General features: G+C 44.6%; 1 protein-coding gene across 8 annotated transcripts in view; it reads left to right on the top strand.

The window, feature by feature from the left end:
* Window positions 1-20,831, top strand: part of CEP112 (centrosomal protein 112) — a 359,448-nt gene that overhangs the window by 166,192 nt on the left and 172,425 nt on the right. The window lies entirely within an intron of this gene.

Raw genomic sequence — 20,831 nt, 5'->3', positions numbered from 1 at the left:
GCAGACTAGCTTTTTGATGTTAACAGCTCAAATTATGCAAACTGTAAACATTTTATACGTGAGATTCATGCTTATCTCAGATAGCCAAGCTCATGTATACTTGAAATCAGAATAAAAATATAAGATTGTCTACTTTACATTTTTATTTTATTTCTCTTCAGTGATGAATACTAGTTAGAATGCTTTCTAACAACTTCAAAATATTAAAGTGCCCAGGGACAGGACAGGGATGATGTTTTGAAGTCAATAAATATTTCAGCTTCGCATTTCAGCCTTTCTTCTTCATTCCTTTGATCTGGCTTTGGTTTAGTTATCATTCCGCTTGAATGACTTCACACTGTCTGTCTTCCTCTCCACACCAAAAAGAAGTGGTTCTGCATATATTCCACATGTTTGAGCTTTGTCATTGTAAAAGATAGTCATAGTTTCCTCATTGTTTGCTGGTAATAACTGCCTCTAAAATAAGAGATTTGACCCCATCTAAGACAAAAGCTTTTAAAATCCAATGTATAATTTATATAAAAGCTATTATTTCATTTTCACAGTTTAATAAATGAAATAAAGCATGAGAAGTAAAATTGTTTTTTGTATTTTGGAAAAGTCTTCTTAAAATGATATTTTTACAATAAATAGTACAGAATGTTAACTTGCTGAATTCTAAAGGCATATGTTGTTCTAAATATTTATAACTTTATGAAGCTGAAAAGACTACATTTCTAAAGGTTGAATTGAAGAGAAGCTGGTCTATAAAGTTGTTATTAAAAGATTATTTTCCAACAGCTACTCCCCTCCTATAATCTGAAATGTTGGTTGGTCCTTGATCCTGCAAATGGATACATGTTGGAGAATTCCTGCACTTCCAAGGACCTTAGTTAATATTAGTAGGATTCCATGTGGGAAAGGGTCTTCCTGTGCTAATCAGATTGCAGGATGAGGGCATTACTTTCTATTTTATATTTAGGAAAAATGTTATAAAATCTTAGCTAACAGTGGTAAAAAGTGATGCATGTGAATCTTCTAATGGTTATTTTGTGTGTGTGTCATTTTAGAAAATAAAATATTTACAGCATTTCATCAAGTACCAGAGATATGTGTGTAGGTGAAAAACGTAAGACTGAGATTGATTTCCCTTTATTGAAGTTCCAATATACAAATCATGAAAAAAAAATCAATATTTAATTTACAAAATAGAACATTGAGTTACATAGAAAGAAAAAAGGCATGATTTTAGCAATCTTACTGGCACTTATTCAATACAGAATATAACTACAAGTTAACTTGGGCTGTAGATATGGCTTTTAGATGTGTGTCTGGGGTGTGTATAATTTTGCTGCTGCTTTAGAAACTCAAATGTAAGGGAGTGATTTATTTAGGTCTGATTCTTGGTAACACAAGAACCATCAATTAGCAACATAAGCTTTGATGGACTTGATTCTTCACCTGAAAAATACCCTAATAAAATTTTGACAAAAGGACTAAATTAGCAACGATTAAGTTGTATAGCAAAATCCTTTTCATCTGCAGGACCTCTGAGAGATTATTCTCACTACCTTTGGGTACCTACAGCAAATACATTTTAAGTCTGGTCATAACCACTTACAGTAAAACTCCATTAGTCCGGCATCCAATGCTCCGGGACTCCTGATGGTCCGGCACCATCAGGAACCCGGAAGTGCTGGGGCAGCTGGACAGGCTTCCCCCATTCAGCTGCTGCTGAAACTGACCAGCAGCTGAATCGGGGAAGCCGGGAGCAGAGCAGTTGGGGTGCTGCTGGGTTGGTCTCGTAGCACTGCCCCTTGGGGCTGCGGGACCAACCTGGCAGCACCCCAGCTGCTCTTGGGGACGCCTGGGGTAGAGCAGCTGGAGTACTGCTGTGTTGGTCCTGCAGTGCCAAAGGACGGCACTGTGGGACCAACCCGGCAGGACCCCAGCTGCTCTGCCCCAGGGGTCCCCGATTCAGCCGCTGCTGAAACAGATCAGCGGCTGATTCCAGGAAGCCCGGGGCAGAGCTGCTCTGATTCCAGGCTTCCTGGAATCAGCCGCTGATCTGTTTCAGCAGCGGCTGACTTGGGGACCCCTGGGTTAGAGCAGCTGGGGTGCTGCCGGGTTGGTCCCGCAGCACCGAGGGGCGGCGCTACGGGACCAACCCAGCAACACCCCAGCTGCTTTGCCCCAGGCGTCGGGATTCAGCCGCTGCTGAAACTGACCAGCAGCGTCAGTTTCACCAGCAGGCTGAATCTGGACGCCTGGGGCAGAGCAGCTGGGGTGCTGCGGGGTTGGTCTCGTAGCGCCGCCCCTCGGCGCTGCGGGACCAACCCGGCAGCACCCCAGCTGCTCTAACCCAGGGGTCCCCAAGTCAGCCGCTGCTAAAACAGATCTGATAATCTGGCACCCCCTGGGTCCTAAAGGTGCCGGATTATCGGAAGTTTACTGTACTTGGAAGACCTTTGTGAGATGAAATTTTTGTGGTCTCAGTGTGTCTCTGTCTTGGAAGACTTTTTCAGTCCTAATCACTTTCTTGATAATATAAACAAGAATTGGTCATGACCTTTGGCATGTGAAAAGTAATGTGGTACTGTAAAATTGCAGTTATTTGACTGCATTTTAGGAGATGTATGTTGGTTTGTCTGCGCAGCATTTGTAAATCACTTGGAAACAACCTGATAGAACCTGTTGCATTTTCACACTGCTTAATTTTCTTTTATATATTGACGAGTAACTCCGCTATATATTGGGTATCTAGCTACTGTATAGTATTTTGAAAAGAAAACGAGTGTCTTGCTTCAAGGAAAGACACTTCAAGAGACTAATAAAGAAAACATTAAAATATGCAATTGAAATGTTTTCAGAAGGTATAATATTGTTCAATTTTACCTTGCATGTAGGAGAGAATTAAAAAAAAATACAGGCCCAAATTAAGTTAGGTTACACCACTATAAATTCATAGTGATTTCACTTACTTTCATTGAGTTACTGTAGATTTACATCAGTTTTCCCACAGAACTAAATAGCATTGTGCTTAACGGTAAATCATTTGTAGGATGCAGTTCAAATGAGACATTGTGTAAAATTTGTATACCATAGAACACCCTTTTCAACGTCACTTAATTTAAGGGCTCTCAACTTGTTGCAATATAAAAAGGAGTGACGTGATTGTTACCAAAGAAACCAGTCTTATGTGGATTTTGCTATTGGATTAAAATGACAGTTGTGGTATGGTATTATAGTACTTCAGTAACAATATTTTGTACTTCTAAGATCTATTTCATCTGAAGATCTCAATCAATTTATGAAAATATGCAACTATTGAGATTGTTTTATCTACTATATATTTGAGAGAGTTTGTGTGTCTGTTCAAGAAATCCTCCTAAACAAAAGAGCTAGGGTCACCACATTGGGTATACAGCTTCCTCTTACAAATCCTTCCCTTGCTTTAAGTTTTATCAGGAAAATGGGATGTGCTTGCAATGGGATTGCTTCTTATAAAACCATACATAAAAGAGACAGACTCACTAGGTAGGTGCAAGGGGCTGCCACCCCATCTGGGACTGCCCCAGCCCTGAGCCTCCCACTCCCCAGGTGCCCTTTAGGGGAGGGCAGGAGCTGCTGAATCTTCTTTCTCCCGCTCTGTTCGTACAGGAACATTGCAGGCTGTAGCTCTGAGAATTAGCTCAATTGTCCAACAGTGCAACCCTAGGGTTGTCTTGCCTCTTGTCCTTCTTGTGTCAGCTGTCTCGAGCCTCTGGATGTACATGACTCACTGAACCATGGCGTCCTGTTTGGGGCATGGTCCTCTAGCCATGCTCCAACTCCTATCTCTCCGCTTCTTCAGGAACCAACAGTCCTCATTCCAACCCCATGCTGCAGTGGTGGATTGCAGCGCATAATCTAGTCCCTTTCTCAGGGACAAACTTCAGTCCTTTTATGGCCACAGTGGGGAGGAGATCCATGTCTCTCCCCATTACTCTGGGCCCCAGCTCAGAAACCCTTAAATGACAGCCATCTACTACCCTCCTCCACTCCCCACCTTCCCTGAGCCATTTCCCCATAGCCATTGCATCCTCTTGGTCATTTGTATCTGGGGCCCAGTCTGGCTGTTATCAGGATCGAGCTCCCTTTGGCTCCTTTAACTTTGCCAAAGGCTGTTCTGTTCTTGATGCTCGCTAAGGCAGCCAGTCTTTCTCCCGTGCCCCTCAGGGGGAGACTGAGCTCCTCTGCTGAGCAGCCCCTTATATCTGGACTGCCTCAGCAAGCCCTTTCCTAATTGGTCAGCTCTAGGAGCCCTTTCCTAATTGACCAGGTTCCTTCTGGCCTGCTTTAACCCCTGCTACTCCAAAGAAGAGCTGCCATCCCACTAAACACAAGAGATTTACAGTTTAGGATTACAAACCAGCAGACTCTTCTGGCTCACTTCAGAGCTGGGCCTTCAGCAGTTGCTACTGTTCAGCAGCCTGGCTCTGAAGGCAGCAGCTCTGAAGGAAGGATGCCATGATGTGCATTACCACCCTTACTTCTGCCCTGCTTCTGGTGGGATGCTTCCCAGCAAACATCTGCTGCTCTCTGGCGGCCCAGCTCTGAAAGCAGTGCAGAAGTAATGGTGGCAATACCATGACCTCTGTAAAATAAGCTTATTACACTCCCTTCAACTCCTTCTTGGGTCAGAACTCACAGCTTGAGAAACATTGGTTTTCCCCATGGGCTTACACTGCATCAAGGAAGGTTTAGGTTGGACATTAGGAAAAACTTCCTCAGTGTCAGGGTCGTTAAACACTGGAATAAGTTGCCTAGGGAGGTTGTGGAATTTACATCTCTGGAGAGATTTAAGAGCAAGTTAGACAGACATCTATCAGGGATGGTCTAGATGGTACTGGGTCCTGCCATCAGGACTGGACTCGATGACTTCTCAAGGTCCCTTCCAGTTCTAGTTTTCTATGATCTGTATAGTATAGATTAAAAACATACACAAGGTCAGATTTCACAGTCTGTGATGCATTTTCCAGGGCTATAAATTTGGTAGGACTCTGCTCATTACCCATTTTCATATTTAACTAGTTTAAACTAGATTCAGTACCTTAAGAAATGTTCCTGAGAACGTTGGTGATCACAAATACCTCAGTGTTGTCACTCATTCCAAAAACTGACACCCTTTAAGTAAACTGGCAAATAACCAGTTCATCATTTTACTGTATTAAACAAGTGTCTCAGAATGCAAGCTAATATTTTAAAATAAAATAAAAATCAGCATGCCTACAATGTCTTGCATTCAATAGCATTTTTCACTTTAAAAGATCCCAAGATCCTTTTAAAGTTTTAACTGTGTACATGGAATTATATTCTGCAGGGAATATAAAGGCATTGGCTTAACAATGTACAGCAAGGCACTTTCAGACAGAAGGAGAGCAAGAATACATTTTTAGATATTTCGCTTGAGTCTCACAACTCAAGTTAGAAGTTGAATAGAAAATAACTAGTGTGTATAGAATACTTATCTCCTAAGTTGCTCCTAAGCAGCCGTGCAGCTTCCCACTAAGCCATGTACCGGGGCTCGGGGCTCCAGCAAGAAAGTGGGAGCCCATCTCCATCGGCTCCAGCATGGAGGCACCCAAGTAAACCCCTGCCCCATCTTGAGACACCCCCCCTTCCCCCAACTCCAAGCACCTTTCTGCACTACATAGCCCTCATCTCTGGCCCCACCCCAAAGCCTGTACCCCCAGCCAAGATCCTTTACCCGCTCCTGTATCCTAGCCCAGAGCCAGTCCCCACACCTAGAGCATCCTCCTGCATCCTATTGTCTGGCTGCTCCCAAGGTAAGTGGAGGGGGTGCAGGATTTGTCTGCACTATCCTGCGCTCACCAGGTGAATGTCCTAACCCCTAAATGACTTCAGAACCCAGGCCACCTCCCTATCTTCTGCGGGTTCCTGATCCTGCTTTATGAATGTGAGAGCCAGGTCCATCCAACCCTACCCTAAAGCCCGCATCCCCAGCTGGAGCCCTCCACTCCTTCACCCAAGCCCTCTGCCCCAGCCCCGTCCACCTCCACGCTCAGAACCTCTTGGTCCCACTCCTGCCACATGAGTTTTCTTTGTGCACCAAATGAAGGTGATGTGTTGAACACCACTTCCACGTTGGTGCACATAAAATTCATTCTGCTTGGAGGTGGAAAAAAATTAGAGTGAATCCCGCTTGTCTCCCCAGGCAGCAAGCATGTAGTAAGCAGTGGGAGGACTCGTGTTTGTAATGTCATATGTTTAAATATTTGCTAACATAAATACCAGAGTTGATAATGTCACATAGTAGGGAATGTCTACACTACAGTGCTATTTCGAAATATCTTATTTCAAAATAACGTGTCTACACCCAAAATGCATTTTGAAATAGCATTTTGCTATTTCAAAATAGTCCACACTGAGAGGACTCTGAAGGCTGGCCGGAACCAGTTCCAGCAGGGCACCAGGTCAGGACTTACTGTGTGGGGCTGCTGTCTGAGGCTATCTGAGGTCTGTGCTTAGTGATCCCCCCAGACAGCCAGTTGTTAGGTTTCCCTGCTTGCTTGTCTACCTCGATGAAGGACAGCAAAGCATTTCGTCTTTGTATGCTCTGGTTTCCCTCACTCAGGATACCACAGCGCTCTGCAACATGGAGCCAGAGCCTCCCCTGGGCATTCTGGTGCTTCTCTTGGACGTGTTGCTGCGAGCCTGGCTGCACTTTCTGCAGGCTGCCATCCGGGAGGTCCATCAGGGGGCTGTCAGTATCCAGGAGGCCCTGCGGGAGAGCTTCCACTCTGAGGAGCACTAAGAGCCTCCCTGGTCTGCCTCACTGGGGGCTTGTGCCTCATTCCTCCCTCACATCTTTCCACTTACCCCTCTCTAACTCCTCTTCCTGATGTCAAATAAAATACACGTATTTTCATGAACACAAACTCTCTTTATTTAACAAAACTGGGGGGAGGGGGGAAAAGGAGGCGGGAGAGGGCAGAAGAGAGGGGGGAACGGGAGGGGGAAACCTGGGAGGAGGGAGCTGGAAGGGGGAAGCAAGGGGGAGGGGAAGCTCAGGGCTCAGGGTTGGGGGTTTTGCCGGACCAAATTGATTTTCATGGAAACCTGCTCCTGGGTTTGCATGTAGCCTTTGGTGGCCAGGCTGGCAGCTATCCTGCCATAGACAGCCGCGTTCCTCCATCTAGTGTGGAGATCATGGACGTTGGGGGCATCCCCCCTAAACCTGAATAAGGTCCATGATCTCCGCCCTGGACCAGGAAGGCACCTGTCTTCTCCGGGCCCTGGCAGGCTTCTGGGAGCTGGTAGGCTGCTCCTGGGGAGCGGTGGAGGGCTGGCTTCCTGTGGCTTGCTGGCTCATGTTTTTGGGGCCATTGGGTCGGGGCAGTGACTGCTGGTTCTGGGCTGGCAGACTTGGAGCTGGCACAGGCACTGTGGCCAGTCAACCCCTTTAAGGGCTGCGGCGAGAAGAGGAGGGAGAGAAGCGTTCTTGTTTGAGGCTGAAGTGGCCACCAGGGCACCCTGGGAAGGCTGGAGGCCCCCTATTTTGAAATAAGTGTCTACACAGCACTTATTTCGAATTTGGCATTATTCCTTGTGGAATGAGGTTTATCAAATTTGAAATAAGCACTCCGCTATTTCGAATTTATTTCGAAATAGCGGTTTGGCTGTGTAGACACTAGGAAAGTTATTTTGAAATAAGGGCTTTTATTTCGAAATAACTTTGCTGTGTAGACATACCCTAAGTCTTGAAACTTCTTCCTTTTGAAAAAAGGGCAGATTAAATTTAAGAATGACACAGCAGAGAGTATATATTTAGGAGAACAGTTGCACATGCTTTTTATTGCTCTCTGAGATCATAAATGATATTCTGAGTAGGAATGTAAGCGACTAGTCAATTACCCAATAAGCCTAGGCTTATTGGGTAGTCGAGTCTCTACTTGACTAGTTGCTTTCCCTCCCGCCTTGTTGCCTCTGTATCAGAAGCAGGAGCCGGTGCTGTGAGGAGCTGGCTTAAAAGCCGGTTCCTCCCAGTACTGTCTCCGAGGGGGGCACGGGAGGCAGAGGTGCAGTGGTGGAAATGGCATGAACAGGGACTGACGCAGTCCCCATTTGCATGGGTTCTCTGCTGCACCTCTGCCTTTGAAATGTAGTAGACTGGCAGGCAGAAATTCCATCGACTACTCAATTAGCTGATGCATCAAAATTTAACATCCCTAATTCTAAGAATTCAGGTATGATTTAGGACTTCAGTGGCTGCATTTGTATGTTTGTAATTAAGTGTAAATCTCCATATTCAATGCCTGAGTAGCCTATTGAGGCTTTCAAAGGAGACTTTGAGTTTCACTGGATAGCATTCTTTCCTGCAACAGTAACTTATGAAATTAAGGAGTAAGTTCTTGAGAATAGATATTATGCTCCTTTGGTTATTTTATTTTTATTTTCGTTGTTGATTTCTTTGTAGTCTTCTGAATAGCTAAAATATCTTTCTGTTTTTACAAACAGAAAAAATTAGATGCAATTAAATTTAAAGCTCTTTCTAAAGTTGTACTTTTCATAAATCCCCAATCATGCATGCCCTGGTACCTGACAGGGCTCATGAAGATTTTTTCCATTGTCAAGGAAGCATTATCCAGCTCTTTTTAAAAGAGAGGGAGAGACTGACTGGAAGTCAGGATATTTGGGTTCTTTTTAACAAATTGTTGTCCGTTTGGTATTGGGCAAGTTATTTAACCTTTGTGCTTATTCATTTTCCCTATTTGGATAATACTATATATTTCAGAGAATAGTTGTGACGTTTATTGGACATATTTAAATGATTGCACTCAGTCCTTCAGAATTTACATCAGGAAAAAAAAATCAAAATTCTTACTTAATTCAGTTCTCACTCTTCTCCCACAGAGGGCCACAGTCACCTTAATTTTGACCTCTTTCCCTACGTTCACTGTCAAGATACATAGAATCCTAGAACTAGAAGGAACCTCAAAAGATCATCGTGTCCAGCTCCTTGCACTCATGGCAGACTAAGCTCCATCTAGGGCTCTCTCCTATTTTTAGCTCAAAGCGTATATCTTTTTAACATATAAGGTAACACCTCTTCCCTTTTTTCCCCTGCCTGTATTTCTAGAGCAAGCTGTACTCTTCTGTACCCATATTCCAGTCATGTGTATTACCCTATCAAGTCTATAAAATGCCAACTATGTCTCAGTTGTGTTTATTTACTAGAATTTCAAGTTCTTCCTGCTTAATCCCCATACTTCTTGCATTAGTATACAGACAACTAAGATACTAATTTGATTTGCTCCCCTGTTATGTCTTGTTCCTTCTTTATTCATGCTATTACAGCTCATGCTTTCCCTCTCCTCCCACCCCCAAATTCTCACTCATCTCCCAGGTCTCCATGTTTTTGACTTAAAGCCCTCCTCACTAGGTTTTGACTCCATGTTAAAAGCCCTCTTCATTAGGTAGACAATCTGTATCCAAATACTCTCTTCCCTCTCCTTGATATGTGGATCCCATTTCTGCTTAGCAGTCCTTCCTGGAATAGAATCCCATGGTCAAGGAAGCCAGAGCCTTTCTGGAGACATCAACTTTTAGCCAAAACAAAAAACAGGACTATGTAGCACTTTAAAGACTAACAAGATGGTTTATTAGATGATGAGCTTTCGTGGGCCAGACCCACTTCCTCAGATCAAATAGTGGAAGAAAATAGTCACAACCATATATACCAAAGGATACAATTTTTAAAAATGAACACATATGAAAAGGACAAATCAAATTTCAGAACAGAAGGAGGATGCGGGAGTGGGGGGAAAGGTAAATGTCTGTGAGCTAATGGCATTAGAGGTGATAATTGGGGAAGCTATCTTTGTAATGGGTAAGCCTTTGCCGACCAATCTTGTAAACCTCGTTTCACGAGGCATAAGGGATTGGTTGGCAAAGGCTTCCCCAGCCAACAGATCCCCGTCTAGACTGCCACGCTCTGCCGGATCAGCTGATCGTCGGCACAGAGCGGCTGCCATGTTTATTTTAATGAAGCGGGGATTATTTAAATCTCCACTTCTTTTCCTATGCCGGGTATACTAGTTTACATGGCTCCGTCGATGGAGCCATGTAGTCTAGACATTCTCTAAGTGTTTAGCTATTATATATCTTAGAGAAATTCTGATTGTCTGTTTGTTCAAAAACTCCTCTTAAACAATAAGAGCTGGGACCACCAAATTCAGTATCCAGCTTCCTTTTGTCATAACTTAAAGCAAAGTAAGGGTTTGGTTGTGCCAGGAAAATGGGATGTGCTTAGAATGGGATTGCTTCTCATAAAACAGTACAGGCAGTCCCCGGGTTACGTACAAGATAGGGACTGTAGGTTTGTTCTTAAGTTGAATCTGTATGTAAGTCGGAACTGGCGTCCAGATTCAGCCGCTGCTGAAACTGATCAGTTTCAACAGCGGCTGAATCTGGACGCCAGTTCCGACTTACATACAGATTCAACTTAAGAACCCCAGGCGTCCCCAAGTCAGCTGCTGCTGAAACTGATCAGCAGCTGATTCCAGGAAGCCCAGGGCAGAGCAACTCTGCCTCGGGCTTCCTGTAGTCAGCCGCTGGTCAGTTTCAGCAGCGGCTGACTTGGGGATGCCTGGGGCAGAGCAGCTGGGGTGCTGTCGGGTTGGTCCAGTAGCGCCGAGGAGCGGTGCTGCGGGACCAACCCAGCAGCGCCCCAGCTTCTCTACCCCAGGCGTCGTGGGCAGAAAAGCCTGGTCTGCTGGGGGGGGGGGCACTAGCTGCGCCGCCCCCCAGCAGACCAGGGAGACGGGGAGCAGCTTTTCTCGCCCCGGAGGACACGGGCGGCGGGACCGTGGCTCATCTGGGCGTCCTGCCGCTTCCGTCCTCCGGGGCGAGAAAAGCCCCGTTCGTAACTGCGGATCCGACATAAGTCGGATCTGCGTAACTCGGGGACTGCCTGTACAGAAAAAAAGAATCACCAGGCAAGTGAAAGATGCTGTCGGGGAGCTTCCCTCTACCCCAGGTCTGGGATTGTCTGAGCTCTGAGCCTCCCCCTTCCCAGCCACCATTTAGGGAGCACAGGAGGGGCTGAAGTTTCTCCTCCTCCAGTTTGTACAGGGACATTGTTGGCTGTTCCCCTTCATCAGGGGAAAGTGCACAATTTGCTGCATTCCTCACTCTGTCTTGGGAGTACAGGGTACATATATACCTGGATCTCCACTATCTGTGGGACATGCTCCCCTCCCTGGCTGTGTCTGCTGGAGCTGCAGCAGCTGTGGAGAGGCACTTCTCACCTGGCCCTAAGCTGATGTAGTGAGAGAGGTTTTGGGTAGTCTTTTCCTGAGGTGGCCTGCATACTGAGCCCCTCATTCTCCTTTGAACGGTATCCCTGTGAGTCCTCCATTCAGGTGTCGGTGTGTCCTCGCACCTGCGTTCAGAGATTTTTAGCCTAGCAATACCTTCCCATGCAGCGGCTGTCTAGTGGTTTTCTTCTGTTAGCTGCGCGCAGGGTGCGTGTCTCCTTCAGTTCCTTTTCTACTGTTCTCAGCAGAAGATGGAGTTATGAGCAGTGCTCTCGTCACTGAGAAAAAGATAAAATAATTTAGCTAGTTGTCGATAGGTTTTAGTGTCTTCAATATTTAATAGTTAGTTTCTGTTTCTTTAAAAAAAATTCCTTGCCATTTTTTCCCTTCTTTTTCCTCGATCCAAGTTCTTCATCCCTCTTCATCATTATGCCAGGCTTTCCTGGGTTTAAATATGTGACTCCTGCAGAGACTTAATGCCCGCCTCAAATGAGCACGCCTCATGTATTAAGTGCCCAGGTGAAGGCCATGTGTCGCAGAAGTGCCCATATTGCCAAAGAATGACCTTCAGGGCTAGGAAGGACTGGAAGATGAGGCTTAAAAACCTTCTCTGGCAAAAATCCCTTCAACTTCCAGTAGCTAAGACAGCGGCCCCCTGGGAACCAGTAACACCAAGAAAAAGGTGCAGTTCATCACCCATATGGTACTCACGTAAATCCTGGTTCTTTCTAACGTGGTCCTTACTGGCTGTGCTATCGACATCATGTGCCATGTGTTCTCTGGTGCCATCAATATCCAGCATGGTGCATAAATGAAAGACGGCACTGATGAAAGGTTCAGAGCCGGAACCAAAAAGAATATGCACTCCTCTGGCACCTACCACACTGGCACCCACAAATATGCTGCCTCAGTTGGTGCCAAAAGACACAATGGCACCATTGCAACAGCAGAATTTTGGTGCCCAGTGGCACCCAAGCATACCACAGCACAGCAAGCATCAAAGCAAAGACTGCATGAACCAGGATTGCAGCACCAAGCATTACAATCGCCAGTACTTTCTTACCCATGCCGACAAATAGAACATCTCCGCAATTGCCTTGGATTGAGGAGCTTAGTCCGTATTGGTGTTCTTCTGAAAATATTTCATTCTCCCCTACGTTATCTCCAGGTACTAGGGATGTTACATAATCAATTAACCTCAGGAATTCTTATCAATAAGAATTTGGTTACTCGACAATTCTGTAGTCCCTGGGGGTGGGGCTGGCAGCCAATGTGCTCTGGCTTCACTCCTGAGGAGCCCTTTGCCACTCCGTGAGGTGTCAGATGGGAGCTAGTCCACGAGGGGAGCTGGTTTTTAAACTGGCTCCCCTCATGGACCAGCTTCCTGTTGCCCCGCGCTGTTACCTCTGATACAGAGACAGCAGTATGAGGTGGCAGCAACCCCTGTCCGGGGTGGATCTGAGGTCCCAGGCCCAGTGTGAGCTGAAACTGAGTCGGGCTGCCTGCCCGCCTGGCTCCTAATGCACTTTAAATGCAGAGCCTCAGCGGAGGTTGGTCCAGGACATGGTGCAAGCCAAGACTGAGCTGGGCTTCTGCCTGGCTCCTAATACACTGCTGAGCTACAGCAGGAGTAGGCCCTGAACCTGGCACAAGCCGAGACTGATTACCACTTATCACCAGCCAGTTCAGTCAGTTCCTGGTGCTCAGGCAGACCATACCACAGACCTCAATATCCTTGGTTCAATCTGGCCATACTGATCTCAACAATACCAACCTCAGTGGCCACCAAGGGAGCCCTGGGGCCAACATCACCCTCGATCACCATGTCGGCACTGATCTTGTCTGTGAATGTGGCTGCCTTGTTGTGCACATTGGCAGTAAGCCCTGTAGAGGAATATGATGACTTATCTCAGTCGGATTCAGATATCCAGTTTCCACTAAAACAGTCCTCATCATCCTCCAATGAAGCAGTGTTTCTGTCCTCTTCATCTCTTCCTGCCGACGGTGTGAAACAACATCAGGAATTATTCAAAAGGGTAGCATAGTCACAAGACATAGCCCTACAGGAAGTGCAAGAAAAGCAGCATAAGCTGCTAAAAATTCTTCAGTCCACCACATCCTCCAAGATGGCTTCATTTATGGGTAGTGCTGTCATAGAGCCATCGGAAACCACATGGCAAACACCAGCCTCTATTCCACCCACCAACTCTAGGATTGATAGAAAATACTTTGTCCCCAGCTAAGGGGATGGAATTTCTTTTCTCTCATCCCCAGCCAAACTCATTGGTTCTAGATTCTGTTTGACACCATTACAGACAACCACAGTTGAAATCAACATCCCAGGACAAGGAGCACAAAAGACTCAACTTTTTTGGGAAAAAGGTCTATTCATCAGCTGTGCTCCAGTTTAGAATTTCTAATGATATAGCCTTCCTGGCTAATTATGATTACTCTAATTATACCAGGCTACAGGAGAGGCTAAACGACCTGCCAGAACAAAAGAGGCCTCAACTGCAGTCCATCATGAAAGAAGGCCAATCCATTGCCCACACAGCACTCCATGCGTTGATGGATGTAGCAGATATGGTGGCCTGATCAACCGCAACAGTGATCGATATGCGCCACGATTCTTGGCTGCAGTCATTTTGTGTTCCTAGAGAACTGCAAAGCAAAGTGGAGGACTTGCCCTTTGACAGGGCTCAGGTTTTCATGGTGAAGACTGATGAAGTACTCCACTCAATGAAAGATTCACACATAATCCTCTGGATACTCGGAATGTATATGCCGCCCAATAAGAGAAAGCAATATACCCAATACCAGAAATCAAGGGACACCTCCTACCAAAGGCAACATCAGAGGCTGTTTGACAACAGGTTGAAAGAACAGACCAATAGAAGAAGGACACAACATACCCAAGTGTCTGTGCCCCAATCTGCTACACCCAACATCAAATTTGAAGGTGTGGTCAAGGGCATGAGCGACCACCCTCTAGATCCAGTGCATAACATCTGCACATTCCATCATTGGTTGAGACCTTTTTACCACCAATGGGCCGTTACCACTATGAACCAATGGATCCTCAAGATTATAAGAACTGGCAACACCATCCCCTTTACGTCTGTACCTCCGACCCACCCACCTTCCCTGTCCCTGTTCAGGGACCCCTCTCCAGAGCCTCTTCTATAAACAGAAGTATGGCCTAAGGGCCATAGAGCGAGTTCCACAGAAAGGGTTCTATTCCAACTATTTCCTCACTTCCAAAAAGACAGGGGGATGGAGGCTCTTAGATCTCAGAAAACTCAAGAAGTTCATACACAAGTTCAGGATGGTAACATTGGGAATCATCATTCCAGCTCTGGATGAGGGGGACTGGTTCTCATTCCTTGACCTCCAAGACACATATTTTCATATAACAATACACCCAGCTCACAGTAGGTTCCTCTGGTTTGTGGTGGGCAAAGAACATTGCCAGTATCTTGTCCTCCCCTTCAGACTATCAGCAGCACCACATGTGTTTTCTAAGACCTTGGCAGTAGTCAGAGCCTTCCTCAGAAAGCAGGGTATGTCTACACTACCCTCCTAGTTCGAACTAGGAGGGTAATGTAGGCATACCGCACTTGCAAATGAAGCCAGGGATTTGAATTTCCCGGGCTTCATTTGCATGAGCGGGGAGCCGCCATTTTTAAATCCCCGCTGGTTCGAACCCCGTGTAGCGCGGCTACACGGGGCTCGAACTAGGTAGTTTGGACTAGGATTCCTATTCCGAACTACCAGTACACCTCGTTCCACGTTCCACGAGGTGTACCGGTAGTTCGGAATAGGAACCTAGTCCGAACTACCTAGTTCGAGCCCCGTGTAGCCGCGCTACACGGGGTTCGAACCAGCGGGGATTTAAAAATGGCGGCTCCCCGCTTATGCAAATGAAGGCCGGGAAATTCAAATCCCGGGCTTCATTTGCAAGTGCGGTATGCCTACATTACCCCGCTAGTTCGAACTAGCGGGGTAGTGTAGACATACCCGCAGGGAGTTATATTCCCATACCTCGATGATTGCTTGATCAAGAGGTCTTTTCGAGAACACACAATGATCGTGAGTGATCTTAACTGAGACATTTTCACTTTCCCTGGTCTTTTAATAAATGAACAGAAATCTACTCTGTATCCCACCCAGAGAATAAATTTTATTGGAGCACTACTGGATTCCATGGTGGCTAGAGCATTTCTCCCTCTGAGCTGTTTCCAGACCCTGTGCAACATTGTACAAAATATTCTACAGGCCTCGGTGACAGCCGTCCACCCATGCCTACAGGGCCAAGGGCACATGGCACGACCTTCGTGGCATCCCTTGTGAGACTGCACGTGAGATGCCTACAGACTTGGCTGGCATTCATGTATATTCCCAACTATACCAGCCTCACTAAACAGGTTACACCCACGGTGTTAGTGCTGACATCGCTGCAATGGTGGATCTGCCCACACAATTTTCTTTCCGAAGTGCCCTTCCAGTGCCCAGACCCCTCGCAGATAATCACTACAGACGCTTCCCTTCTAGGCTGGGTTGCTCACTGCAGACACCACACAGTGCAGGGCAGATGGTTGCACCGAGAGACGAGACTGCACATCAATATTTTGGAACTCTGGGCAGTCCACAACACTTGTCTCCATTTCCTACCACCCATCCAGAGCCAAACCATATGTGCCCCTATGGACAACTCTCCGTGTATGTAATACATCAATAGACATGGGGGTGCCCAAACATGCTCACTATCCACTCTCTGCCAAGGACGAGATTATCCTCAGACCCCATCCTAAGTTTTTACTGAAGGTCATTTCCATATCAACGAACCTATTTACTTACCCACTTACTATCCCAAACTACGTAACTATCTGAAGGAAGTGACATTACACACCCTCGATACAAGAAGGACACTTGCTTTTTACATAGATAGGACCAAGCCTTTCAGAAAATATAATAGACATTCTATATCCACATCTGTCCTACCAATGGAACAGCCGTCTCAGTACAATGCATATCCGAGTGCATATCAACTGGAATAGATACTTGCAACAGACTCCGAAATGAAGAGCCTCCACAGTCGGTCACTGCACATTCCACCAGAGCAATGGCTGCATCGATTGTCTTTTTACACAATGTACCACTAGCCGACAGCTGCAAGTGGCTACATGGTCTTCCTCACATATTTTTGCACAACATTATGCTCTACAGTAAGGACCAGTACCTACCACGTCTGTGGGTGATGCTGTCCTTGCTTTTTCAAGCAGATGACTCCAAAGAGCCACCACAATTGTGGTTACTGCTTTTTAGTCACCTGAGAGGAGCACCCACAGGGACATCATTCGAAGGAGAAATAGTAGTTACTCACCTTCTGTAGGAGCAATGGTTCTGCAAGATGTCTGTCCCTGTGGGTGCTCCACTACCCTCTCTTCCCTCCCTTTACTTTGGAGTTCATTATAGGATTTCCGGTAAAAAAAGGAATGGAGGGACACTCGTGCCGCATGCGCAGCTAATGGACAAAAACAGTGCGAGACAGTTGCTGCACACGCATGGCGCGGGAATGCACTGCTAGGCTAAAAATCTTCGATCACCAAGGAGCACTGGTGATCTCGAAGAACCATTGTTACTGTACAAGGTAACTTCTTTCCAGCCCACCCCAGAGCAATGATTTGCATGTACATTTTATTTTCCAAAACAGAAAAATTACCTGAGTAACAGCAGTTAAAGCGCGCACGTGCGCGTGTATGTACATGTGACAGAGAGAATTCTGAAATGCCATAATGATAAAAGATTTTTGCTTGATGGATTCTTTATGCTGGGACTGGGTGTTTTATAGATTGATAACCTAAGGTAGGGTAGATAATCCATTCTGCCAGCGTTGCCTTTTTATTTCTTTTTTTTATGGTGTTATATTATGGTAGGTATCCAGAGGCTTTTTGGGTCCCTATTCATAAATAATATGGTTCAAGCTACATTTGAAAGAGCCTCTTGAAGTTATTCTGTCTCACGTAAATCACTGGCCCACCACAGTTTTCCATTGATTTGATCTGTAGTACTGCAATATCTTACTATATTTAGTTATTACCTCCAGGACGACATTCTAGAAGCTAAGGGAAATGATTATGATGAAGCACTAAGGAAAAGTAAATACAAACATTTTATACTCAATTTTTAAGTACTCTTCACAGTGCTTCTTTTTCAAATTGCCATCTTAGATTTCAGAGTTAACTTTAACTGCAATGATCTGTGCTTGTGTAAGACTGCTAGTTCTGTTGCCTTACCCTTTATACACTGACACAAGAGGAATTTGCTGCTTTTTATAAATAAATTGGGGCCAAAGAGTAAATTCACCCTTTTTTAATATTCATGCCAGCTCAGCTTTAGGGGATTTGAGTGATGTAAGTGTATTGTACTGGGCCCCACAACTAGTACAACAGAAAAAATAATCTTCAAAGTGAATATTTTAGTGCTTCATGCAAGGCACACTGTTCAATGTCTGGGAAAAAAATAAATCTGCTCTTACATTTGTGAGCCACAGTCCATTGTTGTACGTGTTTTCTAAGCTCCAGTAGAAATCTTAAATGCATAACAAATAGACAGTACTGATGCCCACACCTTTGAAAAAAATGAAGTCTTATTCCTGATTATAATGAGCATGTTGTATCTGTTCATAGGATTAAATCCTTGAAAGAAAGGAGGGTACATAAAATCAGATTTCTAAAGGTTAAGTAGAGTTCATTGCATTTATTTTAAAATATTTCAGTATGAAACTCTGGTCTGCAAGAAAGTAGATTCAGGAAAACCAATTAGAAAGTTAACTAACAGCATAGAGTCTGACACTTTCTTTTAAATTTAGCTTGATCATCACACTATTGGCTGCACAATGAATTTCATTGTCTCGTCAGTTAGCAGCGGGGATATGTTTCAATAGGTTTGAATGTATGTATGTTTGTTTTTGCTTCTCATCTGGAATTGATACTACGGCTCCAGAGGGACAGGAAGAGTAAATTATCTCCCAGGATTCAGTCACCTAGGGTAGGGACCCTTGGGGAGGGTTAGGAAGACATTTAAATGTCCCTCATTCTGTTTCCTTGAAATTAGTCCTCCGAAGTAGCATCTTACTGTTGACATGCTGCTAGGATCTCTCCAGTTTGTCTGCTTTTGTTACCTCACTTGAAAAAGGTTCTACAACACACAGGGACCCAGCAGAAATTGAGCTTATGATGCATTCCTGTAGAATCTCCCTGGGCTGGAAGAAGGGGGAATGATAAATGTGCTTCTCTCTTCTTTGAGCCTTCTCCTTCCCAAATTTCAACATGCAGATGGGTCCTCTCAGAGCATAGATTTCAGGGAGATGATTGGGCCAAATATGAAGGTATCTAGGCCCAATGCATCACACATCTGTCAATGCATCATTTATCTGTCACGTGTGTGGTAGTAGCAGAGTATTGTTGGCAACTGTACCACTCTCACAACATAAGTTCTGAGAAATTTGTCTGAGTTTTTATAATTGTAAACAGTATCAAATAGCATTAATTCCATAACTCCCAACTACTGTGAGATATGGTACAAATCAAAATCTAGACGTTTCCTATGCACATTGATTTTAGAGAGAGAAAATCATATGTAGGTTTTGTCTTGTTTATCTGTGTGTGCTCTTTTGAGAGACTGGTTTAGCAGTTTGAGCACAGAACTAGAAGTCTGGACTTCTGGGGTCTGTTCCCGGTAAATCACTGACTTGCTGTATCCCTGAATGCCTAACCTTGCTGTGGCTTAGGTTTCTTATCAGAAATATGGAGCTGTGTACATTCCCCACAGCAAAATTTTGAGAGTAATCCAGTAATGTTTGTAAAGTATTTTAAGACTCTTAGGTGGGAGCTATCCTAGAATTGAAAACTATTATGAATCCTTATTTTGTTTTTCTATCTGAAGTGTGGAATATGACTAAACAAAGAAAATACCATTAAGTATATGTCAATATAAAGAACTCTTGGTTTTATTGAAACATGAGAAAACTTTGCTAGTGTAAAATAATATTGTAAGCCTAAGTTGGCAAGATCATAGAGAGTAGGAATGTGAAAAGTTTACCTATTCCGGTTAACCGTTAACTGGTGGGGGCTGGAGCAGCTCCCTGCCTGCTGTAGGCAGAGGGCTGCTACAGCCCTGTGGGAGGGGGGCAGCCTCAAACAGGGCGGCATCCCACAGGCAGTGGCTGCTCTGGTGTCCGGAGCAGCCTCTGTCCACGGAAAACCCGGGTGCCTCATAGGCAGAGGCTACTCTGACGTCCAAAGCCAGACATCTGTGGCAAGCCTGGATGCCTTCGAAGCAGGAACTTCCCCAGGGGTTGCTTCAGCCTCTGTCCCCCCGACCCCCACCTGTGCTCCCTTTAATCAGATAACTGGTTAAACATAATGTTTAAGCGGTTAACCAATTAAATGGAATTTTACATTCCTAATAAAAAATTCAAAGGCAGGTGAGCCAACTTAATATGTACATAGTTTTAAAACTAACTGAGAAACAGCATTTAATTTTCATAGATTAAAATAAGAGACTGTTAAAGAAATAAAGCATGGTTTTCTATAATGAAAAAGCAGCTGGTACTGCTTGTTCATGAAAAGATCAAGCTACTGGTATGTGAGTGGGTTGGAAATGTGGTGCATTAAATTCATGTACAGGATTGCATCTTTACAGAGTTCATAAAAGGAAACTAGAAAATGGAAATGTTTTGGCATTGAGACTAAAGAATGTTTGCCTAAGGGTTATATGTACCAGTTAACAATATTCTGATGAGAGCGTGAAAAGGGTAAGGTGGTTAATAAAGAAAAATGGAAAAATTATTTTCACCAGGATATTTTCAATGTACTACCTGAGAAAATCCAACTAAACATAATTAAAACTAGCATGTCTATCTTTTTTGTTGTGTCCAGTTCCTTTTTCACATGGGGGAAAAATAGGTATGATCAGTATAAAGGTTTTACCAGTCTCCTTACATCTGAGTTGTCCTACAGTGGTACAGGTCTGCAGAAATACGGGATATTTCTTCAGCTCTATTTTTATTGGTACATCACCATTTAGTTTTTATGTGTATTTAGCCGTAACCTATAGCAGTTACTTGATCTTTTGAGGATAGAATCCTTTCCTGCTCCCTCAAATTGAGGAGATTTAGGGTGTGTTCTTTGTCAAAGTGTGCTGTGAAAGGAATAAAGTAAATGTGAATGCAGCAACTTCCAGCATATCAGAATTGGCAACTCCCAAATCTTTATAAAAAGATAGCTTGTTGGTATATAGCTAGCTTGTTGCGTGGAGGGTGATAGGATAGACAACTTTGCTGATCTTTTCCAGATCTAATGTGACTGATTTCTGTTTTATATGGCAGTCATTTCAGTCAAGAAATGGTATATTCCATATAAGGGGTTATCCTTGCCTATAAAATAAAAATGTCAGCCAGAACCCCCTGTTAGATCCAGGCCTTGTTTTAACTGTTTTCTGTTACCATTTATGCCTCTCTATACTAAA

The sequence above is a fragment of the Pelodiscus sinensis genome, chromosome 20, assembly GCF_052426305.1.
Source record: "Pelodiscus sinensis isolate ZL-2025 chromosome 20, ASM5242630v1, whole genome shotgun sequence".
Lineage (NCBI taxonomy): Eukaryota > Metazoa > Chordata > Testudines > Trionychidae > Pelodiscus > Pelodiscus sinensis.
This window is presented reverse-complemented; position numbering and strand designations above follow the sequence as displayed.